This window comes from Tinamus guttatus, unplaced genomic scaffold (genome assembly GCF_059628265.1).
Source record: "Tinamus guttatus ecotype Peru unplaced genomic scaffold, ASM5962826v1 Tinamus_guttatus_pri_ptg000489l, whole genome shotgun sequence".
Lineage (NCBI taxonomy): Eukaryota > Metazoa > Chordata > Aves > Tinamiformes > Tinamidae > Tinamus > Tinamus guttatus.
The window spans coordinates 4,118,617-4,143,245 of record NW_028289023.1 but is presented as its reverse complement, the minus strand read 5'-3'; the positions used below and the strand labels follow the sequence as shown (position 1 = coordinate 4,143,245).

Sequence of the window (24,629 nt, the reverse complement as noted above, 5' to 3'; positions counted from 1 at the left end):
TAACAACAAGATAGAACTCATTCGTTTATTCCAGTCTGTGTACTGGGAGATCTGGCTGATAAATCCCTAGCCTGCCCTGTTGGTGAGCAGTTGCCTGACAGGCAGCACATCTGGCCTCCGGTTTGCACTGCTGGTTCCTGTGTTCCTGTGGGAAAGGCCTGCTCCTAGAGCAGTGAGTTATAGCTGTGTAATAGCACTGGAACAGCTAATTGCATGGGGGCAGCTTTATTAGGGCTAAAGGCAGATACTGGCCAAGTGCACCACCAAAATCAGCACTGAAAATTCTGCCGCTGGGGTTGTGTGAGAGGACTCACTGGAGGGTATCATAGGATTAAATTACTTGGAAAAATTGTTTGTGTGTGTGAGAACTGTTTCTTCTGTTAAGTAGACTGTTCAATATTGCTCCATACTCTTATATGCGCTTTTAGGAGATTATTCTTTTTCTGCTCAGCTGCTTGTTTATTGTGGAATTACTTCTTATGTCTCTGACTGCGGCACCAATCATGCAATGAATAATTTCCTTTGCAGGTGCCACTTATAAAGTTTGCTGTGGACCTGATCCCACACTTGTGTTGACTTTCAGAGGTTATAGCCAGACACGTTCCTCTCCCCATCTCTGTACAAACTAAAGCTAATATTTGTATTCTTTCTACATAAAATAGCTGGAAGCAGTCACTATATATAATGACGCTTTAGGAGATGCTTCTCTTTGGGAAATTGTATTTAAAAAAAAATACCTGACTGTGGCACTAATCCCAGCAGCTCTTGCTACTGTAAGTAGTTATTTGGAGAGCGGTGGGGCCCCAGGGTAGTGAGCAATCCTCTCTGTTGTGTTTGCAGGCTTGAGTCTCTTTTTGCTTCAGGGAAATGGAAGTGATATTAAGTGAACGGATTGAAATTATTGTGGTATGTCATCTGAAAAGGGCCCCAGTTTCTTGCAAAATGCTACAGGGCAGCTAATGTGGTAAGTTAGTTCATAAATACTGTTTCCATGTCCTGTGAGGACCTGCTGAAAAAAAGGCAGTTGGCTTGTGACCTTAAAAAAAAAGCAACATTTGGATTAACATACAGGTAACTGCGTGGTCATTGTCTGTCTGAACCAGCAGCGCCTTATCTAGCAGCAAGAGATAAGGACTCGGCACCAGGCAAGAAGCTTAGGAAAGTCGTTTTGTTAGATGACTTGAGGAGAGTGCTCCGGACTGAAAAACAGATTATACAAAGTAGTCCTGTCTTCTTGTTGTAATGGCATTGAAGCTCTTTTTACAGTTTAAATGGATGAAATCCAAGATAGCAGAATGAAGGAATTAAAACCTCTGTTTTGTTAAGTAATAGGAGCTTGACGGTTAAGTGCATGATTTTCATATTTGGTGCGGATGTGAACTTTGAAAGTCTTCCGTGATTTCGATCAAAACTGTCTGTCTGCTGCCTGCTCGGAAATGTTTGAAAGGAGAGAGCTTTTTAGGGGTAGGATTTTAAAGTGATTTTGACAAGCACTGAGCTCCATCTGATGTTGCTTTTCAAAAGTTTGCTCTGTGGAAATTGGAAAGGGCGACGTTTTGCGGAGTTTGGGATTATATCCAGGAAACTCTCACCTGGCTGCTTTCTCTGCTTTATCTGATGTAGGCAGAGAAGAAGCTCAGACTGAAATGCTCCACGTGGTTATCTCCCAAGTGTTGCAACATACTTGTAAATCATCTGCTAAAATGACCTGCCAGTTAACTGAAAAACGTGTCTATCGAGTAGCCATTAACCTCTCAACCCAGACAGAAAGTCCTGCCCTAGTCACAGCTGCTGCTGAGGTCAGTGAAGAGCTTCAGCTCTTGGTGAACTTGGGGAATTTGATCTACAAACGAGCCGGAAGTGACATTGCTAGATGAAAAATACTTTTTTTTTTTTTTTTTTAACCAGCAGTGTGGTCTGCTCTGAAGGCACGCGGATGTATGTGAGACCAGTGAGGACATACACTATTTGGTTAAATTTCTATGAGACTTTGACACTTAGAGAACCCCAGTTTACTTTAATTTGATGAGAAAATGATTTGAATGCATGTGGTGATTTTTGGCCTGCTGCGTATGAACAAAGTGGTAGGAATTGTGGACAATTGATTTAGTAAAACTCAAGAACAATACACTTCATTAAAAAAAATAATAACCAAATGAGGTGAATGTGTTCAGCAGTGTGTGGGCCTGTGGGCGAGCGCCTGCGGCAGGTGAAGCCCGGCCGAGAGGGAGAACGGGGCGGTAGGAATGTGGATGGTGGTGCTTCTGCGGGTGTGTGGGCATTAGCATTTGATTCTGGATCCTGAGGGAGCTTTTGAAGTCAGCCTCTTTTGAAACCAGTCTCTCCATGTCCGCTTCTCACCTTGCCTGCCACGGGGCAGCCTGTGTGATTGAGACGCCGGCGTGAAACTAAACTCTGTGTGCCCATCCAGTAAGTCCCATCCTCTGGATTACATTTTCATTGAGCAAACGTGAGGATGGACGGTACCTCAGAAACACGGGCGAGCTTGCTTTGATAGCCTGGTTCAGCGCCCGAGCCCCTAGCACGGTTCGGGGTGCCTCGGGGTGCTTCGGCCTTCACGCCCTCAAGGCTTTCCTCCGAGAAGGCCGAGCTCGGCCGCGTTGTCTCTTGCCTGCGTGTAGCCTCACCAGGTTTGCATTTTTCAAACAGCAGGGATGAAATCTGGCCCCTGTTGAAATCTTGCTCTCGCTTTGCAAGAGGGAAGGGTTTTAGCCAGGACTTCTAGAAAGGATGGTTGATGGTCGATCCATTTGTGATTTCTCTGTGTTATTAATAAACATATGACTTAAATAGGGTTGCTACAAACATTTTTTGCCCACAGTTATACTTTAAGCACTGAAAGGGACATTGTCAAATTGATTCCAGTTAGTTTGCAATTTATCTAGTCAAAAAACAATTTAAGCATTGCTCGGGTAACACCACGTTTGCCTCGTGCCCCCATCTCCTCTTGCGCCGTGGCGAAAGCTGGTGCTGGCCTTGGCTTTGCACAACTGGTGTTCAGGTTTGCTCTGGGATCGCCCCGCAAACGCTGCTCCAGCACCACAGATAGTCCCGCTTGTCATGAGTGATAGCTCTCTGCCCTACAACACATCTGTACATTAACGCCTCCAGGATTGCAGTCCAGTCAGAATGCAGGTAAAATACCCAGCCTGACTATAAGCTGGAGCTTCCAACTGGCCCAAATAAATATAAATTTGGGACACAGCCTTTAAGAGCTGTTACCCTCAGCAAGAGGTAGAAACCCTGGGATTTTTGAGTGTATGCAAGTTAAAGTATTTCCTTTTGCATTTCTTTGACTTTTACTCTCTGAGGCATTTAGTGACCTTATTGACTATCAGCAAATACAGGCTGAGGTAGAGCTCATTTGCATGGCAATGCCCTTTTGTTATTTTGACCCAGAGATGGCTAAAGAAGCTTCATTATTATTGTAATTTGACAGTCATTATGTTAATGGTCCTGCATCTCCAGCTCAGTGTGTTCTCCTGCAGGTCTAACAAAAGATATTATACTTTAGCTCTAACAATAAATCTGTGGCCATGCGATAAATCTGTGGCCATGCTTGTGCCGTAAACACTCAACTTTTGGGACTTTGACTGTTTGGAGAAAAATATGGATGAAAAGAAAAAAATAAGAGGGAAGAGCAATTGAGTAGGCTGAAAGATTCCTGTTGGTGGGTGGCTGGGATGGTGGCACAGGCCTGGGGCAAGCGTGAGCTGCGTAGCTGCATTGCTGACATTGTCAAGGTCTTGTCCGGTTCGGGCAGAGCAACCGTCCTGCTTGTCTGCGAGCGGTGTCGCTGCCATCTCGCGAGGACAGGCGTCCCTCTTGGTGGACACTGGCTGGAGCAGCAGCCCCATTTCAGGTGTCAGCCAGGAGGAATTAGCGCATGAGCTGCTCTCCGCAGCTGCGATGCCGTCACTGCAGGTTATACAATTACAAGATTATAGGAATGGGAAGATGTTCCTGCTGGCTCCTCTGGTCGGAGGCAGCGTATCTGCATGTACTTCTCCGAGAGCGCTCCCGTGGTGGTGGCGTGAGCTCCGTCCCACCTAGAGCCCCGCGCTGGAATTTGGAGCTCTGCTCTTGCTGGCGATTCTGCATGGCCCTGCCTGCACTTGCACTGCGTGTGTGCAGCACACGCTAAAGGGAGGAAGACGCAGGGACTTGCAGGCTGTGGAGACCATGGAGAGAGTCATAAGTAACCTCCTTAGGAGCCAGGCTGTCAGCGTGGCATGGCGAGTGTGCCTGGTGGTCCTTGCGTGTGTGCTGAGTGGAGCTTCTGAAAGGGCTCATCAATTTTAGTAGTTTTCGTGCAGTGTTTCTGAAAACTTGTGTTTGTTTTCCTAAAATGATGACTTGATAGTAGTGATTACCTTTTCCAAGTTGGGATAGCTTGGAGATCTCCCTTGGCTGATATCCAACTGATAAAAAAGCTGTTGCTAACTCATTGCTTTCATATGTGTTTCCTCCCTTGTAATTCCTGAGTTCATAGGGGTGGTGGTGTATTTTTATTTCAAAAGGCAGGAAAACATCTATGGCTATGAGAGCAACATATTTAATGGAAGGCTGACTGGCAAAATAACTTTTTAGTGATATAAAAGATAGCTACTGCAAGCAGATCAGTAAATCAGTGCACATCCACAGCTCATGCTCTTGTCAATGAGAAGTTTCTTCACTAAAGTGCAGATCCCTAGTAATAAAAATAAACCTTTACCACAGCACACTTTAGGGAGTAAATGAGGTGGTTCATCTCATCACTTCTGCAAAATGCTACTGTGAAGAGCAGCCAGCACTGAGGATGTTTGCTTCTCCCTGCTTGCATGCAGGGCATGTGGTTTTGTGACACAGTTTTTGCCAAGGTGTTTGTACCCTGGTGTGCCTCTGCATTGGGAGCATATACACATACATGGTTCTTACCCTCATCCTGCAAAGTGAAGCCTGGAAGCACAAATACTGGAGGTTCCTCACCACCACTACCTGCAGGAAAGGGTCAGAGCAGTCTACAAACCTCCGTATCTAATGGCAAAAGGAAGAATCTGACACATAGAAGCTTCCACTTTTCCCTGGGTAAAAATGCAGAACACTGGTTCTGTGAAGCAGGTAGATGAAATACTTGTTTGTCTACGTGGGAAGCAGGCCCTGGGTCTGCCTGCGCGGTGCTGGGCAGGCAGTTGGGGCTGTCGCCGTCGGGTGAGCGCAGCAGAGTCGCAGGCAGCCCTCGCACTTCAGCCCTTTGATAAGATAATGTCTATCCAAACCCTACGCAAACCCCAACTCAGCAGTGCTGCCTAAACCCCAAATTAAGTGCATGTTTATATTTGCAGAGTCAGGTCACAGTCTTCCTGTTAAGATTTCTCTGCAAGTTATTGGGTTGCCACAGGGTTTTCAGCATTTTTTATGGCTGGCTTTGTGTACACTTCACTCAGTGCAGTGATGGTTTATTTTATTTTTTATTGCCTAAACATCGATGCTTCCCTCAGTGCAGTACAGAAACGTGCTGTGCTGGGAGACTTCAGTACAACAATAAGAAAAAGGGGACTTTAGATGTTAAAGGCAGAAAGATCTACTAGGCTTTTTTTGATAACAGTCTCAAGGGATAAAAGTTAGGTTTAGAGAAGCATGAAGGTTTTTTGCCTGAAAACTTCTTTCCTGTTACAAAGTTATTTTGCAGGTGGGGAGATAGCTATAATAATCAATGTCTAAATGGATTGGTAATTGTTTTGTATTTCTGGACCCCCTTTTTGAGCTTCTGGATTTATTCATGCATTTTTTGTTTAGTATATCCTTTTTTGCTTTCCTGTTAAAAGTCATTGACATTAAATGTTATTTCTGATTGTGGATGAAAAGTAGGAAGAATTCTTCTTTTCTTATCCTGGTCATGGATTTCTTTGCTGTTCTGCATGCTTTAGGATGGGGCTGTGGAGCCTACTGCAAACTGCCAAATCCAGAATGAATAGTTGCTATCAAAGGTAATGACCAAAGAAAGAACCTCTTATTTAGAAAAATGAAGGAACAACTTTGCAGACTTGGATGCTAGGATGGTAGTAACCCATCCTAGTAGTAGTGACATGGGTAGTGTGGTGTGAAGCAGTGGGATGTTTTGCCTTATTATGTCCAGTATCCCAAGCAGTACTTGAGGAAGTAGCTCTTAATAAAGCGTATAATTTCATATTTGCTCATTGAATAGCCCATTCTTTTTTTGGAATGTAGTATCTTAAAACTCCCATTTGTTGTTGAATCTCATCTTTGAAATAAATGGATTTTCTCAGACACTTCTATGCAAAGCTGCACGTCAAGCAAGTGAAGACTGAGGAGTGCGATGCTGGATTTCAGATACGGCGCTGCGCGGGGCCGCCCCGCGTGGATGCCACAGCTCAGGAGGGCGTTTCTGGCCAGACCCTTCACAGGCCCTCACCTGGGAACCCAGGTGCTCTCACGCCGCCCAGGCTGGTCTAAGCGCAGCCGGGGTATCTCCAGGCTTCAGGGTGGGCAGGTCGGAGCGGAGGCAGAGCCCTGGCTCAGCTGCGACTGATGCAAAGACTATGGCAACAGGACCAAGCTCTGAGTTCGGAGCACAGTTATTTGCTACGCAGAGAAGAAGCAAAAGGAAGCAGAAACCTCTTCCAAAGCCAGCTGCTACAAATACCTTCTCAATATTCAGGAGTGCCGGCAACTCTAGCTGTAATGCTCATACATAGGAGATGCGTAAGGGCCGGATCAAATGGCCAGAGCAACACGCTGCCTCCTGTTCCATCCACACCCTCACTTCTATAACCCCTTGGGATTTTGAGGGCCAGTTGGTGGGGTCAGACTTGCCACATCTAAGTGCTTGGGATCACAGTACAATTTATGTGCTTACCTCAGTATCGCCTAATTTACTGGATCTGGGCAACTCGCTGTCTTAGCTTTCTTTGGCATTCTGACTTGCGTTTCTGAAAATTTCTATGGTAACTCACTAGGAAATGTAGTAGGGTTGAAAGGGTTGAAGATATTCAGATCACATCTAACAACCCCCTTTGGCAGTTTTCCATGTTACAATCATTCTATCCAGGTTTGTGTAGGAATGATGATGTTTTTAGACAAAATAGTACTTAAACTACTCTGACATCCACTTTGACATTTCAGAAACAAATGTCAGTGCTGTCTTTCATGATTAGCTGGCTTTTCTGTTGTGTGTTGCCTTTTTTATAGGACTGTTTTGCCAAAAGTTGCATAAAGCAGAGTATTTAACAAGTTGACAAGGGGTTCAGCTCTTCAAAGCCTTGTTCACAGTAGTAGTCCACTTGAAAGAAAGAACTTCTGATTAAATCCATTTTTCCCACTTTATTTTTCTGTGACAAGCGACAGAGTTGTACTGTTTTTTTTTTTTTCTCTCCTAGTGCAGCGCTCTTTCCAGTGTCAAAAGCACTGAACTATTTATAGATGTAACAAAAGTTTCCAAAGGAAGCAAGATGGAATCTCCATGGAAGATTTTGCAACCTGTTATTCAGAGGTTTTTTGTTTGGTAAAGATTTCTCCAATACATTTTTTAACCAGGCACGGGTGTGAAAGCTCTCTTAGATTTCACATGCATGTGATGATTTTATTAGAATAATGTAACCAAAGATACAGTTTGGTTCCTATGGCTAGGTTTGTATCATCTGACATTATCCATAGGGGAAGTAAGTCACCTGTTGGAGGGCTGGTCCCATCCACGATCAGCTGGTGGGTGGGAGGGCTGCAGCGGGGAGATGTGCATCTCACTCCACTGATTAAAGAGTGAACAGAGATGATTGACTGGGGCTAATTGCTTTGCTGTTAGGTAGCTAAAGTTCAATGGGATGAACCTGTCCTAAATATCTGCCAGGAAGGAAGGATTGCTTTTCCTGGAGATGACTGTGCTCACTTCTCTACCAGAAAACGAGCAGCGTTAGCAAGCTTGGCAGACCAGAAGGGGCTGGGGGAGACTGTAACCTGCAAATGGGAAGATGTTTTGCCATGAGTAACACTGGGGTATACTTGAAATGTTTTCAAGAGAGTTTGAGTGTATGAAGGAGAAAAACATACTCTTATGGGAATCTGGCATTTGACAAAGAAGTAAAGTTTACAACTGCTTCATAAAGGTGATCTTTGCACTTGAACAAAAAGCTGTTGGACGGAAGAGTAGGATTTTCTAGCAGTAGAGAAAGGAAAGCTGTGGGACTTTGGGACTTTGTTTGAACAAGCAGTTACAGCTGCTAATCTGTAACTGCTTTCATATTTATTCCAGTATTTACTCTTGCCAGGCACACACAAAAAAAAAGCAAATAAATGACATGGTAAAGCTGCAGTAAATCCTATAGAGGCCACTTAATAAGCAGAGACATATTATGCTTATCAAGTACAAAGAGAGGCATACACAGCCAACCTGCTTTCAACACCGCTGCAGGACGCACAGTAGATGCTACATTCCAGCAGGTCTGTAGCACTTTTGGAAATGACACATCTGGTCAAAGTATTTCAACGCTTTCTGAAGAAGGGAGACCAGGGAGAGCCCATTGCTAACAACCAGTGTCAACACCAACTCGCTCTCCTAGTGTGGAGTCCGTAGTTTATATCTAGCTTCAGGGAGGAGCACAGCCACCCGGATCTGCAGCAAGGGGCAGCGTGGAGCACCATTATCCAATTTGAGGTTCATGGACATGATGTCTTTACAGTTGTCTAGCAGTCTGTCTTTACAGTTGTATCCTAGGGGGCCTAAAGGGTTTGGAAGTCTTCCTGAGAGTTTATAGGGATAACTTAATCAGGATGATTCTCTGTATCTGCTTTGCCTCTGGAGTAGGTTTCGTGGGCACGAAGAATTGCTGGATCTGTTGACTTTGCTCTTTCATTTCATTAGCTCCAGATCAGATTCTTTGACCTTGTTTGAAACTGATGTTAGCAGCTCATTTAGTTTCCTTGATTGAATTTATGCCACGTGCTTGGGATTGTCCAGGGAAGCAGTCCCGAGCACCCCTACTTTATTCCTGTGCTGTTATCATTTGTTATACTAGGTCTAGCACTGAAGGAGAGCCTTTAACATCCTGGCTGTATTTTTTTTGAGATGGTTATCTGAATTGAGCTTAAATCCTGTAGAAGTTGTCACATGCTTGCTAGGGCACTGTCTCCTTTAGCAACATGTGGTTTCTAGCCTCGGGACCTTGCTGGGCAGAGCCCTAGTTACTGGTGGCACCTCACGCTTGACGTGGGTAGGGAGAGGCCTTTGGCACCTCTCAAGACTTGGATCCTGCAGGGAACTTGCATATTGAGCTGAGCATTCCAGGCCACAGCGCCTCGCTTCCCAGGTGTCTGTCCTCTGGAGTGGTGTCCTGATTTAGGCAATTAAGTGTCCCGTAAAGTGGGAGCACTTGAAATACCACCCGGCTACCGCTTAGGCACTTCACTCAGCATAGCGATGGGGACACTTATCTGGGGCAGAGATGGGCTGGGCTCCAGCCCTTGATCTCAAAGCCCTTGCTGTGCTACACATTAAAGAGAAGCCGAATATGATACAGAAACAGTTTGGGATTTACGATTCCCATTTCTTAGGTAAGTGCTGTAAGCTCCGGAATCATGCTGACACTTGCAGCGCGCCGGCAGGCAGCTTTCCGGGTCCACTTGTCTCCTGGCTTTAGCTGTTTGTAAATGCGTACCTCAAAAAAGCCTTCTCTGACACGCGTTCCTGTGCAGAAGCCCCGGATGGACTAAAGGGTCAGTTATGGTCAGATTTGTGGGATCAGCCCATCACACCGCTGAGTATCTCAAGCTCGACACACCTTCGCCTCCCGTGTACCCCTCCTGCTCGCTGCAGCCTGTCATGACGACAGGCTTGCTCGTCACTGCCGACGTGTTGGTGCCTGCGCTGGGGCCCGCGGCCGCTCCGCAATGTCACGACACCCGCGGCGAGGAGCTCCCTGCAAACCCTCCTCCCGCGGCACTGGGCCCCGCTCCGCACGGCCTGCGTTTCTGGTGTCGCCCTTTTCCTTACGGACGTAGTTTAGTTTGGCAGTGTGTGCTCCCCCCGTCGAGCCCTCCATCTGCCAGGCAAACGTCTGCTAGTTTGAATCCCCTCTTGACTTCGGTTTCTGGAGTTCACAAAAATCTGCCCCTTGATTCTGGTTTTACAGCCTGTTGTTTGGAAAAGGATTCATTCAAAAGGTTCAAAAGGATGTTTGAAGAATGCGTTTTTTTGGCTTACTGTTTAAAAATGAAATAATTGGTTTAGGAAGTTTACAAATAGTGTATTTCAGTAGTTTCCCAAGGTTGCAGAGAGTGAGCTAGAGGAACTTTATGGAGGTTTGAGTAATAGTTTCACGTGATAATTGAAGAAATTAAGTGAAAAACTCAGAAAGTAATAGTTTGTGCTGTGTTTGAGTTTTAAGCAAGACACAGATTAAAAAAAGAGGCAGCTGAACAAAAAGCAGAGAAAATCCCAGACTTTGCATTTCTCAGATGGGCAATTTGGAGCTACTTAGAACATCCCATACATGTAAAAAAAATTAAAAAAAAAAAAAAAAAGTTGATGTGATGCAGGAAAAAAAATCTTTTTTCTTTTTTTTTTTCCTGAAATGACAGATAGTTTCTGTTAAATTTAGCTTTTACTTACTGAGTTGCTTAACATTATTCTATGCTGAATTTTGCGATCTCAACCTTGTGTTTGAGGAATCGATGCTGAGACACAGGCTCTTTCACCCATAGCCTCCCGCCGAAGGGAGCGCTCCCACTGTCTGCAGGTCGGGCAGTGCCCCTCCAAGCTGCCGATGTTTGCCCTGGTGATGCAAAGTGTAAATCCAGGACATGTTTTAGGACTTGGTGAATGAAACTGTAATATACCAAAACAAGCTGGTCTTTCTTTTTTTGCCGACGTTTTGTTAATCGAGTGCAAACATCCTTCCTCATTCCCTTTCCTCTTTCCTGCTGGGTGGCGAGGCAGGTTTCTCTTTATCCGTTTCCCTTGTTTTGGCCGTTATGCTCTTTCCATACTCGCTGTGTCATGGGTGCATTTACTCCACGGTGATGGGCAGGATCCATTTCTTCTAGGGGTGCCCTGTGGGGGGGTTTCCTGTGTGCAGGGCTCTGAGGGGGCTCCGATAGCATGTGGGGAGCCAGATTGTGCTGCGCAGGAGGGGGGACCAAGGGCAACCTCTACGCTTCAAGGATTTGTGCTGCTGCAATCCTCCAACCCACAAACCTGCCTGTCCAGAGCAGGGGATCTCCTGGAGCAGCCAGGGCTTCCTTTGGAGGGCATTTCCCTCGCAAGAGCTCGAGAGCGTTGGGAAGAGGCACTGTAGGCCAGGCCGCACAGGACCGGGATGTGGCCAGCACACTGCCTGGGAGAACGTGTCCAGCTCCTCCTTGGCAATGCTGGACGTCATCCCGAACTGCGGGCTCTGCCCAAGGCTCCCTGCACCGCAGAGCCCTCCGGGGGGGAACTGGCGACCTAGAGAGGCTTTGCTCGTGGCACATGCAGCCGAGCGCCACCACAGCCAGCTGGCACCCGGGACACGTCCGCGCTCTGCGTGTTGGTGGTTGGCATCTCAGCAGTCCGTGCGAGCAGTGCTCAGCCCTCGAGTGGGGAGTTCAGCCCAGTTTGTGTCTAGGTTCTCACTCCTGTTCTTTATTTTCTTTGTGACTGGCTGCATCTGTCATTACTGTCAGCTCCAGTAAATACGTTTTGTTACTTCTCTGTGCACCCATTCCGTTACAGTTTAGATAACAGCAGTACCTGTAACTTTGTTCACGTTTAAGAGGCTTTAAATAAAGAAATTTCTATTTACTACTAACAGTATTGATGGATGTGAATGATTAATAGCAATAAATTCAGGTGAGAACTGAGAGGTGAGGACATTTTTTATATGGTCTGTGGTGAGCCTGTTTGTTTGGTATGAATGAGTTTTGCAGACTTTTGTACAGTTGCTTTTAAATTACATCCTTTGCCAAATTGTTAGGTATTTCTTAATCTGCGATGACTAACTGGCTCCTTGGCGCGGTGCATGTGTATCAGTAGGGCTGCTCTGAAGCCGAGGTGCTGAGATGATGAGATAAAACTACCCAAATTCCTTAGAAGTCTCAGGAGCCGTTTCCTGCTGCTTCTTTGTTTTTTCATGTCCTCTCTTTGGGAGAGGAGGATTCACCCGCTGCTCTGCCGTGCTGTCAGTGACACCCTGGTCTCGCTGTTCATCTCCTTAATCTGACTTGGTCTGTCAAAAGATCCTGTTGCTCTTTTCAAGGCCTGAAGGGAAAGTGAAGTGACAACTTCCATGGCTGAGTTGGGAGCTTTCCGTCAGCTCTAATTACTGGTGTCTGCTTCAGCTGAGAAGTGTCTGTGGAGTTAAGTTTACTTGCTTAGCTTGCACTTAGTGCCTCCCCTACAACTCCTATAGGATTACTTTTTATTGTGTTAGTGTTGTATAAAGGCGGTACTTTGCTCGTTTGAAGGTACTTGAACTTATATAAATAAATAACAATAAGAAAAGACTAATGAAATTCTGGTAGGTTGATTAAGCTGAGTTTTAGAGAAACAAATCTCTGATTTTGTGAAATTCACAGTTTTTGCTTTCTGGGTTCTTTATTCGTACTGCTTTAATCACGTTATATAGTATAGCGCAATACCCCAAAGGGTGCCCGCTTTGCTTGGTCACTAGGTAAGGCTCCACCAAGGTCACCGAATCCCTCCCTTTCATCAGCAGAGAGCTCAGCCCGATCACGTAAGTGCCACCTGTGTGTGTTTGCACTTACAGAGCGTTTTCTGCCTCGCATTTGACGGTGCAGCAGTAGCTAACTGCGCGGCTCGGCCCAGCTCCGTGGCAAGAACAATTCCTCCCGGCGTCCGGGAGCTACCGCTCCGTGATGCTGACCCAGTCGGGCCGCAGGGGAATTTAATCACTTTTGGGAATACTGCACTAACACCCTGCTGCTGCTTCTGTTAGACTTCCAAATTAATTTCTTTTACATTTTTGCTTGTAGAGACTTTGTAGCATTTAATTTTCCCTTTAATAATTTGTGGGTCACTAAAAGCTCATGGAACATAAGAGCCTACTTGGGATGTCATTCCAGCCCATTTCTCACATTTCTTTCTGCTGGGCTGGCTCCTACTGCCTATTTGGAAGCAGTGCTGTCCTTTCCCTTCAGAAGGTAACGCATCGCTTATATGTAGTGCCAGAATGAGGACGTGATGTGTCAGGGCCACACCGTCCTCTCCTTGGAGACCGTCCAGCTCTCAGGTAGTGCTTACAAGGGTTCTTCCACAGGGATTATTTCCAGCAGATACACAATCCTCTTTTGGAGTCCTGCTCCCCTCTAATATCAGTGGTAGAGCAGAGACGTGTCCCAAACAGAATCACGTCACCTCAGCGAAGCCCTGGGGACACATTCAGTCTTTCATTTTAAGGAGCCCAGGAGGAATCTGGAGAAGAATCTTTCTGAGATTCCCACTGGGCAGATGCAACTCGCTAAAAATGACCTGTGAACAGGACTTTTAGTAGTCCCTCAGGGTGAGAAATGTGTGTGAAATGCCTGTTGGGGAGCCGAAAAGTGTTGTGAAACTCCATACCACAGTAGGGGCTGAGGATCTGCATCCTGAGTCTGCTCATCCCAAGAGGAAAGAAGAGAGCAAGTTTAAAATAAAGGATGGGCCCGTGATCCTCTTTCTTAGCTGTGCTGCTGGACACAGTCAGTGGAGCTGAGGAAAACGTCACCTTCCTTCTGCGGTATGACTGAAAAGGAGGAAAAGGGAAGTAATCGGGGTTATCTAATACCAGGATGGAAAAATTATATTCTGCTTTCTGAAATTACAGTAATTTATTATTCCTGTCCAACCACCATCAATGAGTTTAAATTGGTACAGAAAGAAGCAATGTCATATCTGAAATATTCACTGGAATATGGGTCTTCCACTTCAGGGTTGTGTTAAGCGCAGTGGTTTTATTAAAGTAAGGTATCATGTGGCTGAACTGCTCATTCCTCTTGGCTGTCGTGTTCCAGTAGCTCACATTTGAGAAAAGGTAATTTATCCTGGGAAAGACGTCCAGAGAACAAGCTGGGAACAGAGAATTTTCCTCTCTAGAGGTAACATCTGCACCTTTAATTCAGCAAAATGATGCAGCTTGATAAACTAATGAACACTTGAAAGTTTATGAGTAGCAGTATGTATATGCAATGTACTTCCTTGAGAAGCTCCCCTGAACAGAAAATTGAACCTGTTGATGGGCAAATTATTTCCCTTTTTTTTTCCTGCAGAAATTAAATATACATATTAACAAATAGCAAATGCATTAGCGCTTTGAACTGCCTGAGCTTGTGTAAGTTGTGTGTTGATCAGAACATTGCTATTTTCTCTCAAACAAGGCGTCAAAAGAAGGTAACGAATCCACAAAGTAGATGAATTATTAAGACTGGAAGATGCACAGAAATGTCATAGACCGTGAGTCACTGCAAACAGAAGCCAATGTAGCTTCTGGCTGCTACAGTACAAAGAAGGATGAAAATGGATTAAAAGACAAATTACCAGTAAAAAATAAGTCTAAAGAAACAGCACAGGGCAGTATAAGATGAGTACCTGTGCATGGGACCGTGGCAGTTAGATCAGCTTAGGTCAGCTCTGCACTAGCAACCAAACTCCGAAGGAAATTATTCATCTTTGCTGGGTGTTGGTTTTTTTGTGAGTTGGATTTTTATTACTTTGTGCTGAAACAGTTCAGCACGTGGTTGGACAGGTACCAGAAACGGCATAAGGGAGGAGGCAGCAACTGGGCTGGCTCAGGCTCTGCCCCGTCTCGGTGGGCACCCTTGCCTTGCCTCTGCTCCGTGATATTAGAGGAGATTAGGGGGGTTTGCCCATACTTGTATTTTTGTCCCCTCTGGAAGGTAAAAAGTCTCAGGAAAGTCCTCTCAACATGCAAATCCCCAAAGGCTGCTCTGTTCCTCCCTTGGGCTTGTGCAACAGCCTCGACTCAGACTTGCGGAGAGTTTGTTGAGTGCAGCTGGCAGGGCAGCGCGCGCCCAACGCAGGCAGGTCAGCAAGGGGGTTGGCAGCCACGGCCCTTCTACGGGCACAAAACTCCCTGCCTGCCTCGATGCAAGGCCCTGCTGCCTTTGAGACCTGCTGTGCTGCGAGACGCACCCGTGCTGCCCACAGCAAAGCCCGGTAAGATTTTTAAATGGGAGCGTTCAAAAGCCTGAGCCTGGGAAGCCCGTAGAGTCCAAGGAAATACTCTGATAAAGACTGCAAAATCAACAACTGAATATTCTTAGCCCGGCATTCCTGGTAGACTGCTGCCTTTCTAAATTTCTTTTTTAAAAAAAAACGTTTTAGCAAATCTTAGCTTAAAAATGTAAGAAAGTTTATGGTAATAAGGGTTTCTATATGGTAAAAGTACTGAGAAAGAGGATGCTTTTATGTACTCTGGCAAAGGCCTTTTGAATTATCTAGGCACCACTGTAACTGATAAGCAAATGCTGATCACCCTGTTAATATTTCAAGGAGTCTGCAACTATTGGGGAGCCGTGGGTAGTGATCGCATTCCTGCGCACTGCAGGACAGGTTCAGGTTTGCCAACGCAGTTCCTGCAGCTCTGTTCACCTCGTCTCACAGCAGCCCCTTGGCAAGCAGCCTCCTGGGCTCTTTGAGACGCTTCTTGCTCACAGCTGAGGGGCTCATTGCCTGCCCTGCCACGGCTGGGATTTGGATTGCAAATTCCTGCTCTGAACAAAGAGGGAGAATATAAAGGCCTGGGCTCTGGCCTCTCTCACACTTCAGGAAACCTTTCTGGCTTCGGAGAGTTGTACTTGTAACTCTGGCCACGGTTCAAAAAAGAGTTTCTATCTCTGCAAAGACTCCACCGGCAGGCACGATGCTGCAAAAAAAAAAAGAGAGGAGGCTCCAGGGAGGTTACTAGTATTTTAGGCGTCATCTTATCTACTGCTAACTTGAGCCTTGTCCGCACTTGTTTCCTTTCTCCTCTCCCCCAGCTCCTGCTTTGTTTCCTCAGTACTCAGAGGCTGCAGTTCAGTGGGTTTGGAAAGGAGGGAGGATGCAAAGGCTGAACGTGGGGTGCATCGAGGATGCAGAAAGTGTCCAAGTGTGTCCTCGTCCTCTCCACAATACTGCGGGAGCTTGCAGGCTCTGACTGCTTTCCCGAGACAGCATCACGCGAGCGGGACTCGGCCTGTGCGAGCTTGCATCTGGTGAGCGGGAGCAGTCTGAGCGCGTGAGTCATCCGCACCAGGCTCTGCTAACGCGCAGAAATGCTCCACACTGGGAAGCGGTTCTGCTGCCGCCGTGGAATCATTGTCTCCCTGTGGTTTGCTGCTCCCAGAGCCTGAGAGAGGATTGTAGAGTCTGCTACGGTCAGAGACGAAACGGTGGCTCTTGGTCTTCACGTCTCACTTACGAGGGGCTGCAGCTGGGCACTTCATGTTACTATGAGGTGACCACTGAAACTGCTGTCCTTGCTCCTAGAACTAATTCTTGTAGTGCTTTATCCATCTTTAAAGATGACAAAAAGGCCTGTTCTTAAAACATATGCAGAAGACTTTGCACAGTGGTAGCACTCAGTTAAGCAGCCCGCAATAATTAACCAGTTCTGTTTAGAAAACTTGGTAATCTTTGACTGTGAGACGGGTCTGTGAGGCACAAAGGAGGAAGCTGCTTTCATGTCTCTTGAACTGCATTTTGATTTTAAATCAGACTCCTGCTACTCTCATCTCTGGCACCCTGTGTTGAAGATCCTCATCGCACACAGATCTCCACCTCTCTTGCTGCATAAAGTCCCAGGTCTTCATTTTAACAGGCTAAGAGGAGCCCGGTGGAAGCAGGGATGGCCAGATGGGCACTGGCGTTATCCTTCCCCAGACCCTGCGGCATTTAGCAGATAAAACAAATCCAGTCAGAGACGCTCCCTCTTCTGCATGGAAAACCCTCCTTAAAGCATAAGCTGGAAGGTAGACCCAGCTGAGGAGCCTGCTTAGGGAAACCTCATTTGATTTTCAGAAGAGCTGTCTAGAGAACCAGCTGGGAAGTATGGAGCTGCTGTGGGGAGATCCCACGGCTGGGATGGGATCCGCAGTGCCTGGGGCCGTGCTCGGTAGGGCGCCCCGTGGGCTTCCACCTGCTGACGGTCTGGCTGTCCGTATGGAATGAGTTCTTGAGCATAAACTACGTAGGAAGAATCAGCTTCTTGGAAAAGCTGGTTCTCCCCAAAGACTCTTCAGGGTGTATTCTGCTTTGTAAATCCATGCATTACAACACACCCTTTTTGGACTCATTTGCTAGTCAGAAAAATAAACTTCCTTCTCTTTGAGGAGAAGTGAGTCTGAAGGAGGAGAGGCAGAATGCAAGAGGATCTCCTGGTGTTTTAGGGACGGCAGAGCAGGGACGGGGGCTTCGCGGGCTGCCTTCCCGAGCCAGCGCTGTGCGCAGGTGATGAGGGTAACCCTCCAGTTAGCCAGTGCAGGAGATCAGTGAGCCCAGCTGCAGGACACACGACAGAAAATACTTGGGATAATTGTAACCATTGTTCTGCATGCTTAAGTGGTTTGAAGTTACAAAGGAGCTGCCTGGCCAGTGCTTGCAGAAGCTCCTTATGGAGGCCAGGTGGCTTCCTGCCCGGGAGGCTTGGTGGTCCTGGTTGCTCCAACATGGCCCTGCTCTCTTTCCTCCGTCCCGGTCCTCCATAGCCGCTGTCCCCATCCCAGTGTCCGTGGTCCTGCTGTGCCACTTCCAAGGACCATCCCTGGCACGAGAGCTCCTGGTGGCCCTGGCAAAAGAGCATCAGGGCGGATGGTGACACGTGCAGGCCACCCGGCACCGTGCCCTGCACGCCCCGACCTTGTCTGTTAGCCACCCCAAACGTTACCTGTGAGCCCTGCACAGGGCCAAAGGGACGTCTGACCTAATATCCCTACTCTACTCCTGCCTCCTAGCAAGTACTGGGGAAAGAACATGAAAAGCAGGACAAGTATAGACTGGTCCTTCCCGTGTTCCACTGTCCATTTCCTGGCAGTTGAACTTTTAAGGCTTTATGGAGCTACGAGTCTCACCTGGACTGTGCTGCTGAACAGCTTTCGATGGCCTACCATCTCTGGGTTTGTATTATCCTTTTCGGAGGCTTGTGTAATCCCCAGTGTCCTGTCACAATTCCCACAATTTAGATGCATGCACTTCTAGGCAGCTTTTCTTCTGAAGGTTCTTCTGCCACTGGAAATTTCACTGGGCAATCCTTGGCTTTGGTATTGTGAGAAGCAGGAATTAATTGTTGTCTGTTAGCTTGCTCAGTGCCATGGTTCTGCACATCCTTGTCGTGCTGTCCATCTATGCAGTCTGCAAAGAGTGCTTTCCATTTCGTAACATACCGTAAATTTGGTTCTCCAGAAGTGCCTGATCTGCCTGGGAGGGTGCAAATCAAGGCATCCTGCTGTGAATTAGTGTATTTACACCTGAACCATTTCCAGGAAAGGAGCAGATTTCAGAGGTGTTAACTGGTTGCATGGTTCTCCAAAGCTATGAGCTTCGTTCTTAATGGAATTTTTTTACAGTGTTTACATCATTCTTTATAAATCTCTTGCAAATGCTGTGAAGCTTCCACCAAAGAAGCTCCTTTCCCTGGAGATCTGCTGCTGGTGGCTGCTGTCTGGGAGGTGACAGGTGACACATGGAACATGTTGCTCTGCTCATTCCTCTTGCTCTTGTGTTTTGGATACAGTTAATACCCATTTCAGTACACAAATACTGACCCTCCTCTCCCCTCTCATGTTAGAACAGAGCTTAGTCATGTATCTCAGAGAAGAATAGAGAACCAGGTGAAGTGAATGTATTTTTACGTTTTTTGTTTGTATGTTTTGGCAGCCTTTTAGCTTGTGCATTGCCAAAACAAAGCAGTGCTCTGCTCTGTGTCGCTGCCAACTCCTCCTCTTGCTATAGGTGAGATAAGGTAGCCAGGACTTGGGGTGGGTTTCTTGCAAAAACTGCGGTGTTTGCTTCTCCTTACAATTCTGTGTGGGCCCATCTCCTGGCAAATCTTTGTTTAAAATAATCAAGGAAAGAAAAAAAGACCAAGAGAAAGGCAGGAAATCCCCTGGATTGGAGGTCCCATCACCTTACCACAGCACACACCTCCTGAGCGGCCCTGCTGCTCTGGCCACCGGGCTGCACGCAAGGAGGGTCGCTGGTTACTCCATCCTTAGGAGGAGAGTTGACTCAAGCCGTACGTTTTCTGTCAGTTTATTTATTTGTTTATGATCTGGAAACTTTTGCTGTTATAACCATATTAATTGTAAGCACATCTGAGCCCGAAACTTTAATTGCTATATGAAGTCACCTTTGAATCACTAAGGAAAATCCCTCTACTTTACTTTTAGGACTTAATGCTGTTTTTCTGATTGAGATTCTGCTTTTGAGAGTGCGATGGATACAGAAACCTATTTCTGAGGTTTCTTACTGCACCTTTCCTAGCAGAAAGATCCAGGCCACACAGGTGCTTTACCTTTCCTTCACCCTTTCCTTTGCTGATGGAAGACTCAGGGCAAAGTGACCATGAAGCTCCCTGGTATCTAGGCTGGATTTCTTACAAAGTTCTTCTCACCAAAATCACAGTGTGCTGCATTTCTTTACTGATCAGTTCGGGAAGCAGGATTTCCACAGGTTTACAAAAAAAGCAAAACAGTAAAAATATTATCTAGAGAAAATAAAGTGTTTGGGGCTCCAGCAGTGGGCCAACCCCAGGACAAGGCTCTGAGCAGGGGCTGCCACCAGCCCTTCAGAGGAACCAGCTTCATCCAAAGGGGCATCGCCGAGCTCGCCTCAATATTGGCAACGTTGGAGGCATGTTATTACTCCTAGGTGTTAGGTTTGAGCTTATATCAAAAAAAAAAAAAAGACAAAAACTGAAACCCAAATAATACTCAACAGCATTGTTCAAAGGACATCTAATATAACGTATTTGCTCTTTGTGTTGTGTTTATGTTTGTAGAGTGTAGCCTCTTGGTCTTGGTCCCATTTTGGGTTATAAATCATTGCAATAAAAGAAACCCATCAGTTCTGTGTTGCCTTTTATGGAATTTTGGTAGGGCATTTGTTTTATTTAATTTTCGAAAGTTTTTCTCGGTGTGGTTGTGTTTCTACTTTTCTACTTTTAATAGGTGAGTCTTTGGAAGCTCTTAGCAGTGGTGTCACAGTCACAGATGATTAAGCAGGGAATTATTAACCCAGCCTAAAAGTTAACATGAGGATTACCGGAAAGTTCCAGCTTTAAGTGAACTGTGTTACTGCAAAAAGCTGTGGAAAGTTCAAATTGCTTGAGACCAAGCCAAGGGACTGTCAGTGGTCTTTTGTTAGGCATTGCCCACCTCAAACAGGGCTCACAAAGGCAGTATATTTCATTTAAACGGAGCTGTGCTGGTTGTGTGCTCCAGAGCCGTAGCGTAGCTACCTTCCCGTGGATCAATATCTTGGATATTGAACTGGTCATTGTTGTCTTTCCAAACGCCCGGTCTGCCGCACACCGCTCCCCCAAAGACACTATTTCCAAACAAACACTTTTGGTTGAAATTGCACCTACTTTTTCTGAGAAAAAAATACGGTAAACCTTGCACTGACTTTGAGCCAAAGTTTGCACTTCATGTGCATGTTGACATGATCTGTAAGAATATGTTAGCTGTTAGTATAATTATTTGTGCAACCTAGAAATATTTGTGAGCTGTCCCCGGCTTAAATAGGCTCCTTGTTAAAATAAACCATTCAGAACATAAGAAGCTCACACACAAGGAAACCCTGGAAAAGGGAAGAGCTCAGCCAGGCTATTTCCATGGCACTGAAACAGAGATGTGGACTCTGCACAGTGGCATCTGCTGCACTGAGGAACGAGGCTTTTCACCCCTTCAGTGAACATAGCCAAACTTTTATCATCAAACTGAAGTGATTGTGGAGGTCTGGACCACCCTGGTTTCTCCTGTTGCCACTTAAAATATGTTCACCATCACCCACTGCTGAAAGGATGTCCTCGATGCCTGTAGCTGCACTGGATTTTAAGTCATTTCAGGAGGAATTTGTTGACATTGCCCAAACCCTGGAGCCGAGGAAGTGGTGGTATCAGCACAACGGCAGCAGCTGTTTGCGCTTTGGCAAAGATCACCCCCCAGGAAACCTGGGATGTTGAACCCTGCCCTGCAATGGGGAATGTGGAAGTGGTGCCTGCGAGAGGCGGGCTGTGGAGCAGGGCTGTCAGGAGGGGCGTTTCGCTGGCTGCAGGTCCCCACATTTACAAAAGCTGTAAATCGTCAGCAACTGCTCCATGCGTCTCACATACCACCTCACGTTGTTGGGTCCGGTTTTCGAATCGACGGAAAAAGAAAGAGGCAAACACCATCGATGTATTGTGCTTTTTATTAATAGGAGAAAGATAATAAGTATTACCAGCTAGCTGGGGTCCAGGCTTTCCCACCACGGACCCCAGCTAGCTGGTAATACTTATTATCTTTCTCCTATTAATAAAAAGCACAATACATCGATGGTGTTTGCCTCTTTCTTTTTCCGTCGATTCGAAAACCGGACCCAACAACGTATCTAAATGTTAGCTTAGAAAGTATGGTCTTCTGGACTGATTTTTTTCATTGTTGTTAGCAAACCTGTGGGGCTGAGTTAGCCTCTCCCCACATGAGCTTCAGTTGGCTTTGCCGCAGTCTCAGCCTTGTCACTGTTGAGGCCCTTGCGGGTCCTGCTTTTATCCACTGCAGCCCGGGCCGGCTGCCTCCATCCCGGAGGAGCAGGCGGGGAGCAGCTTTCCTCGTGGCTGTCTCTACCAGAGGCCGCACATGGCCCAGGGGGAGCGCGTGCCGGCCTGGCCTGCCGGCCGGCTGCCCTCAGGGCAAGAGGACGCCCTCGAGGCAGGAATCTCCACTTAGCCCAGAGCTCCTGCACTCCTGCTGCTTTCTGAGGCACTGAAGAGCCTTTCTGCTCGGGCTGCAGGGCTGGGGGCACACAGCCTTCATTGGGTGGCCTTGTCCTCAAGAGGCATCTGGCTGCCTTGCCATTTATAGATTTTTTTTTTTCTGACAAAGCTCATTTTCATTAGCCATACATACAGGCATTCATAAATGATTTGTCAAAAAAATTCCTCAGATCCCTTGGCTGAATATTTAGGAACTTAGTTTCTTCACTGCTGCTGATAGAATAGAGGCAAAACTCTTACCAGTTATTTCAAGTGTTTTGTCCTCTGAGAGGTGTATAAACACCCTTATATTAGTTACACTGTCCGTGCTTGCCTGTGTGCAGGTGTGCCCCACTGTATCACAGCAACTACTTTGGAGGACAAAGCGCTGAGCAGCGCACGCTCCTCAACAGTGAAGTAACATGAGACAAGATCTCGTATTAGTCTGAGCCTTTCTGAGCCTTTCAAGCGCTTTCTGAAGCAACAGATGCTAGTGAGTCACAGACAGTTATTCAGTTTTTTGAGGAATCTCCCAGAACGAAAAGCTTTTCTCCAGTCCCCTTTTTTTTTTCTTTTTATGCTCTTTTCTTCTGATAACCTATGTGCTGCTTCCAGAGGAGAAGACTCAATAACATATTGTAGTCTTAGAAAGGCAAAGCCTAACCAGGCTTTTAACACAGCAGTATCTTCTGCTCAGGCACTTAACGTAACAGTTCCCCCTTTTTTATTTTTTAACTACTGTATATTGTATAAAACACCACAGTTATCATACAGTACTGAAATCCCTTTATTTTATGCATAGCTACACGTGTAGAGAACAGCTCTGCAGTAAAAGCAAACAGTTCCAGGAACACTTTGCTGTTCCCATCGGCCACGGAGTAGGGCAGTTGTTTGAATATGCGTATGGCCTTTCCCATACCTCAGATTTGATAGCAACAGCTGCTAGGGCTTTTGTGTTGGCTAAGGTTGCAAAAACATTCCTGGCCTGCGTCTTGCAACGCTGATCAGCAGTCCCTGCAGCACCTTTTGAACTCCGGGGAGCACGAAGCTTTGTACGAGATGGCATTCGGGAATTCCCATTTTGTCCTCCTGTCCAGCTGATTTACTGTGTCATGTAACCTTCCGCTGTTACTTGTCCATGAAAGTAGCAACAGATCAGAATTTGGAATAGAAAATGAGCATATTTGCTCATTGGAGCCTGAGTGGGTGCAAATCCATACTGAGGGGGAAACCCGTGCAGCCCCGTAGCTACGACTGTCTCGTGGGAGTGCGCAGCCCATGCCAGGCTGTGCTGAAGCCTCCGAACTGATGCTGCCTTGGAACTGTGCTCTGAGTATTGAGGAGTCTCTTTGACAATGTTCTGCACCAGAAGATAGTTTTCATGGACCTGCACAGAGTCCCTGAAAGCGGGGAAAGTTCCATATGCTTATTCTGGATGCCTATATAGTACAAGACATGTTCTCTAAAATTAAGCCATGAGCTTATTAATTTTGTTTTCTCTGGTGGAGACATGCATGTTCCCTTTGCAGATAAAGATTCTAGTGACAAGTAGGTGGAGATTGCAGAATTCAGTCTGCAATTACTGCAGACTGAAATAAAGAATAGCCTTGGAGACGGTGCCCATTGTTCTCCCTCTCTGCCCTTCTGCAAAGCATCTTTGCAGCCCTCCAAAATTCCCAAATGCCAAAACTGTTAGAGCCTTGGATGGCTGGTTTTTAAACAAATGATGCTTATGGCAGATTCCTTTTTTTTTTTTTTTTTTTTCCTTATTCACTCTATTGTTTTACCCTTTCCAGCAGCAATCTTTTGGCCGGCAATAACGCAAAACTCCCAGTCCTTTTAGAAAGCTGATGATTGCCAAAACGGTAACCTCATAGATTATCTTCTTGTCAGAAATACTTTTAACCACAGTTTTGGCAGAGCCTTGAAACATGCCCTTTCTCAAGAAAGAGTTGTCTGGGCTAGAAAAGCATTGGCATTAAAAAGAGGTTGTCATAGTGATTGAAACCTCCTCATAGACATTCCTCAGGAAAAGCAGGCTGCAAGATGCACCTTTGTAGTCCCTTTTTTAAGTAAGGGATCCTTTAAATTGAAGAGCCTATTTCATTGTCTAAATGCAGATTTCTGTCACTTGTAAAACAATAGTGCTCTGGAGTGCTGTTTGTGTATCAATGCTTAGTTTAATTACTTTCAACAAGAAATGTCTCAATGGGAATTAGGTTCCAATTTCGCAGGATTGCAAAGCCCAGGTTTCTTAGATCTAAACCAGGATGACAGCCTAGTTCCCTAGATTAAGCGGAAAAGATTCCAGGAAGACACTTAAAACATAGCCCCGAAAGGTTAGCTCTGAGCAGGCTTGAAAAGCACAGCCTGGAAAATGGTTCCGTGAAGGTGTTTGGTCTTTTGAACTGACCTAATAGGACCTAATAAAAAGAAGCCTGGAGTTCACCGTTACTCTCAGGCCTGCGGACTGGCATGTGCAGCTGCTGTGCTTATGTCTGGGTAAAGCTGTGGGCAGACAGAAAAGAGCGAGAGCTGAGAATAGGTACAAACTATTTTAATGTTAAATAATCTAGCATTGCAATCAATGTGTTTGCATATAAAGATGTAATTATTCACTAAAGTCCCTGCTATTTCTGTGTTACTCTTTTTACCAAAATGAGTTTAGGGAACACCTGTTTTCAGGAT

At 46.1% G+C, this 24,629-nt stretch overlaps 1 protein-coding gene across 1 annotated transcript in view; it reads left to right on the top strand.

Moving 5' to 3' along the window:
* CELSR1 (cadherin EGF LAG seven-pass G-type receptor 1) overlaps positions 1 to 24,629 on the top strand; it is a 157,659-nt gene that overhangs the window by 3,109 nt on the left and 129,921 nt on the right. The gene's annotated exons all lie outside the window — the stretch shown is intronic.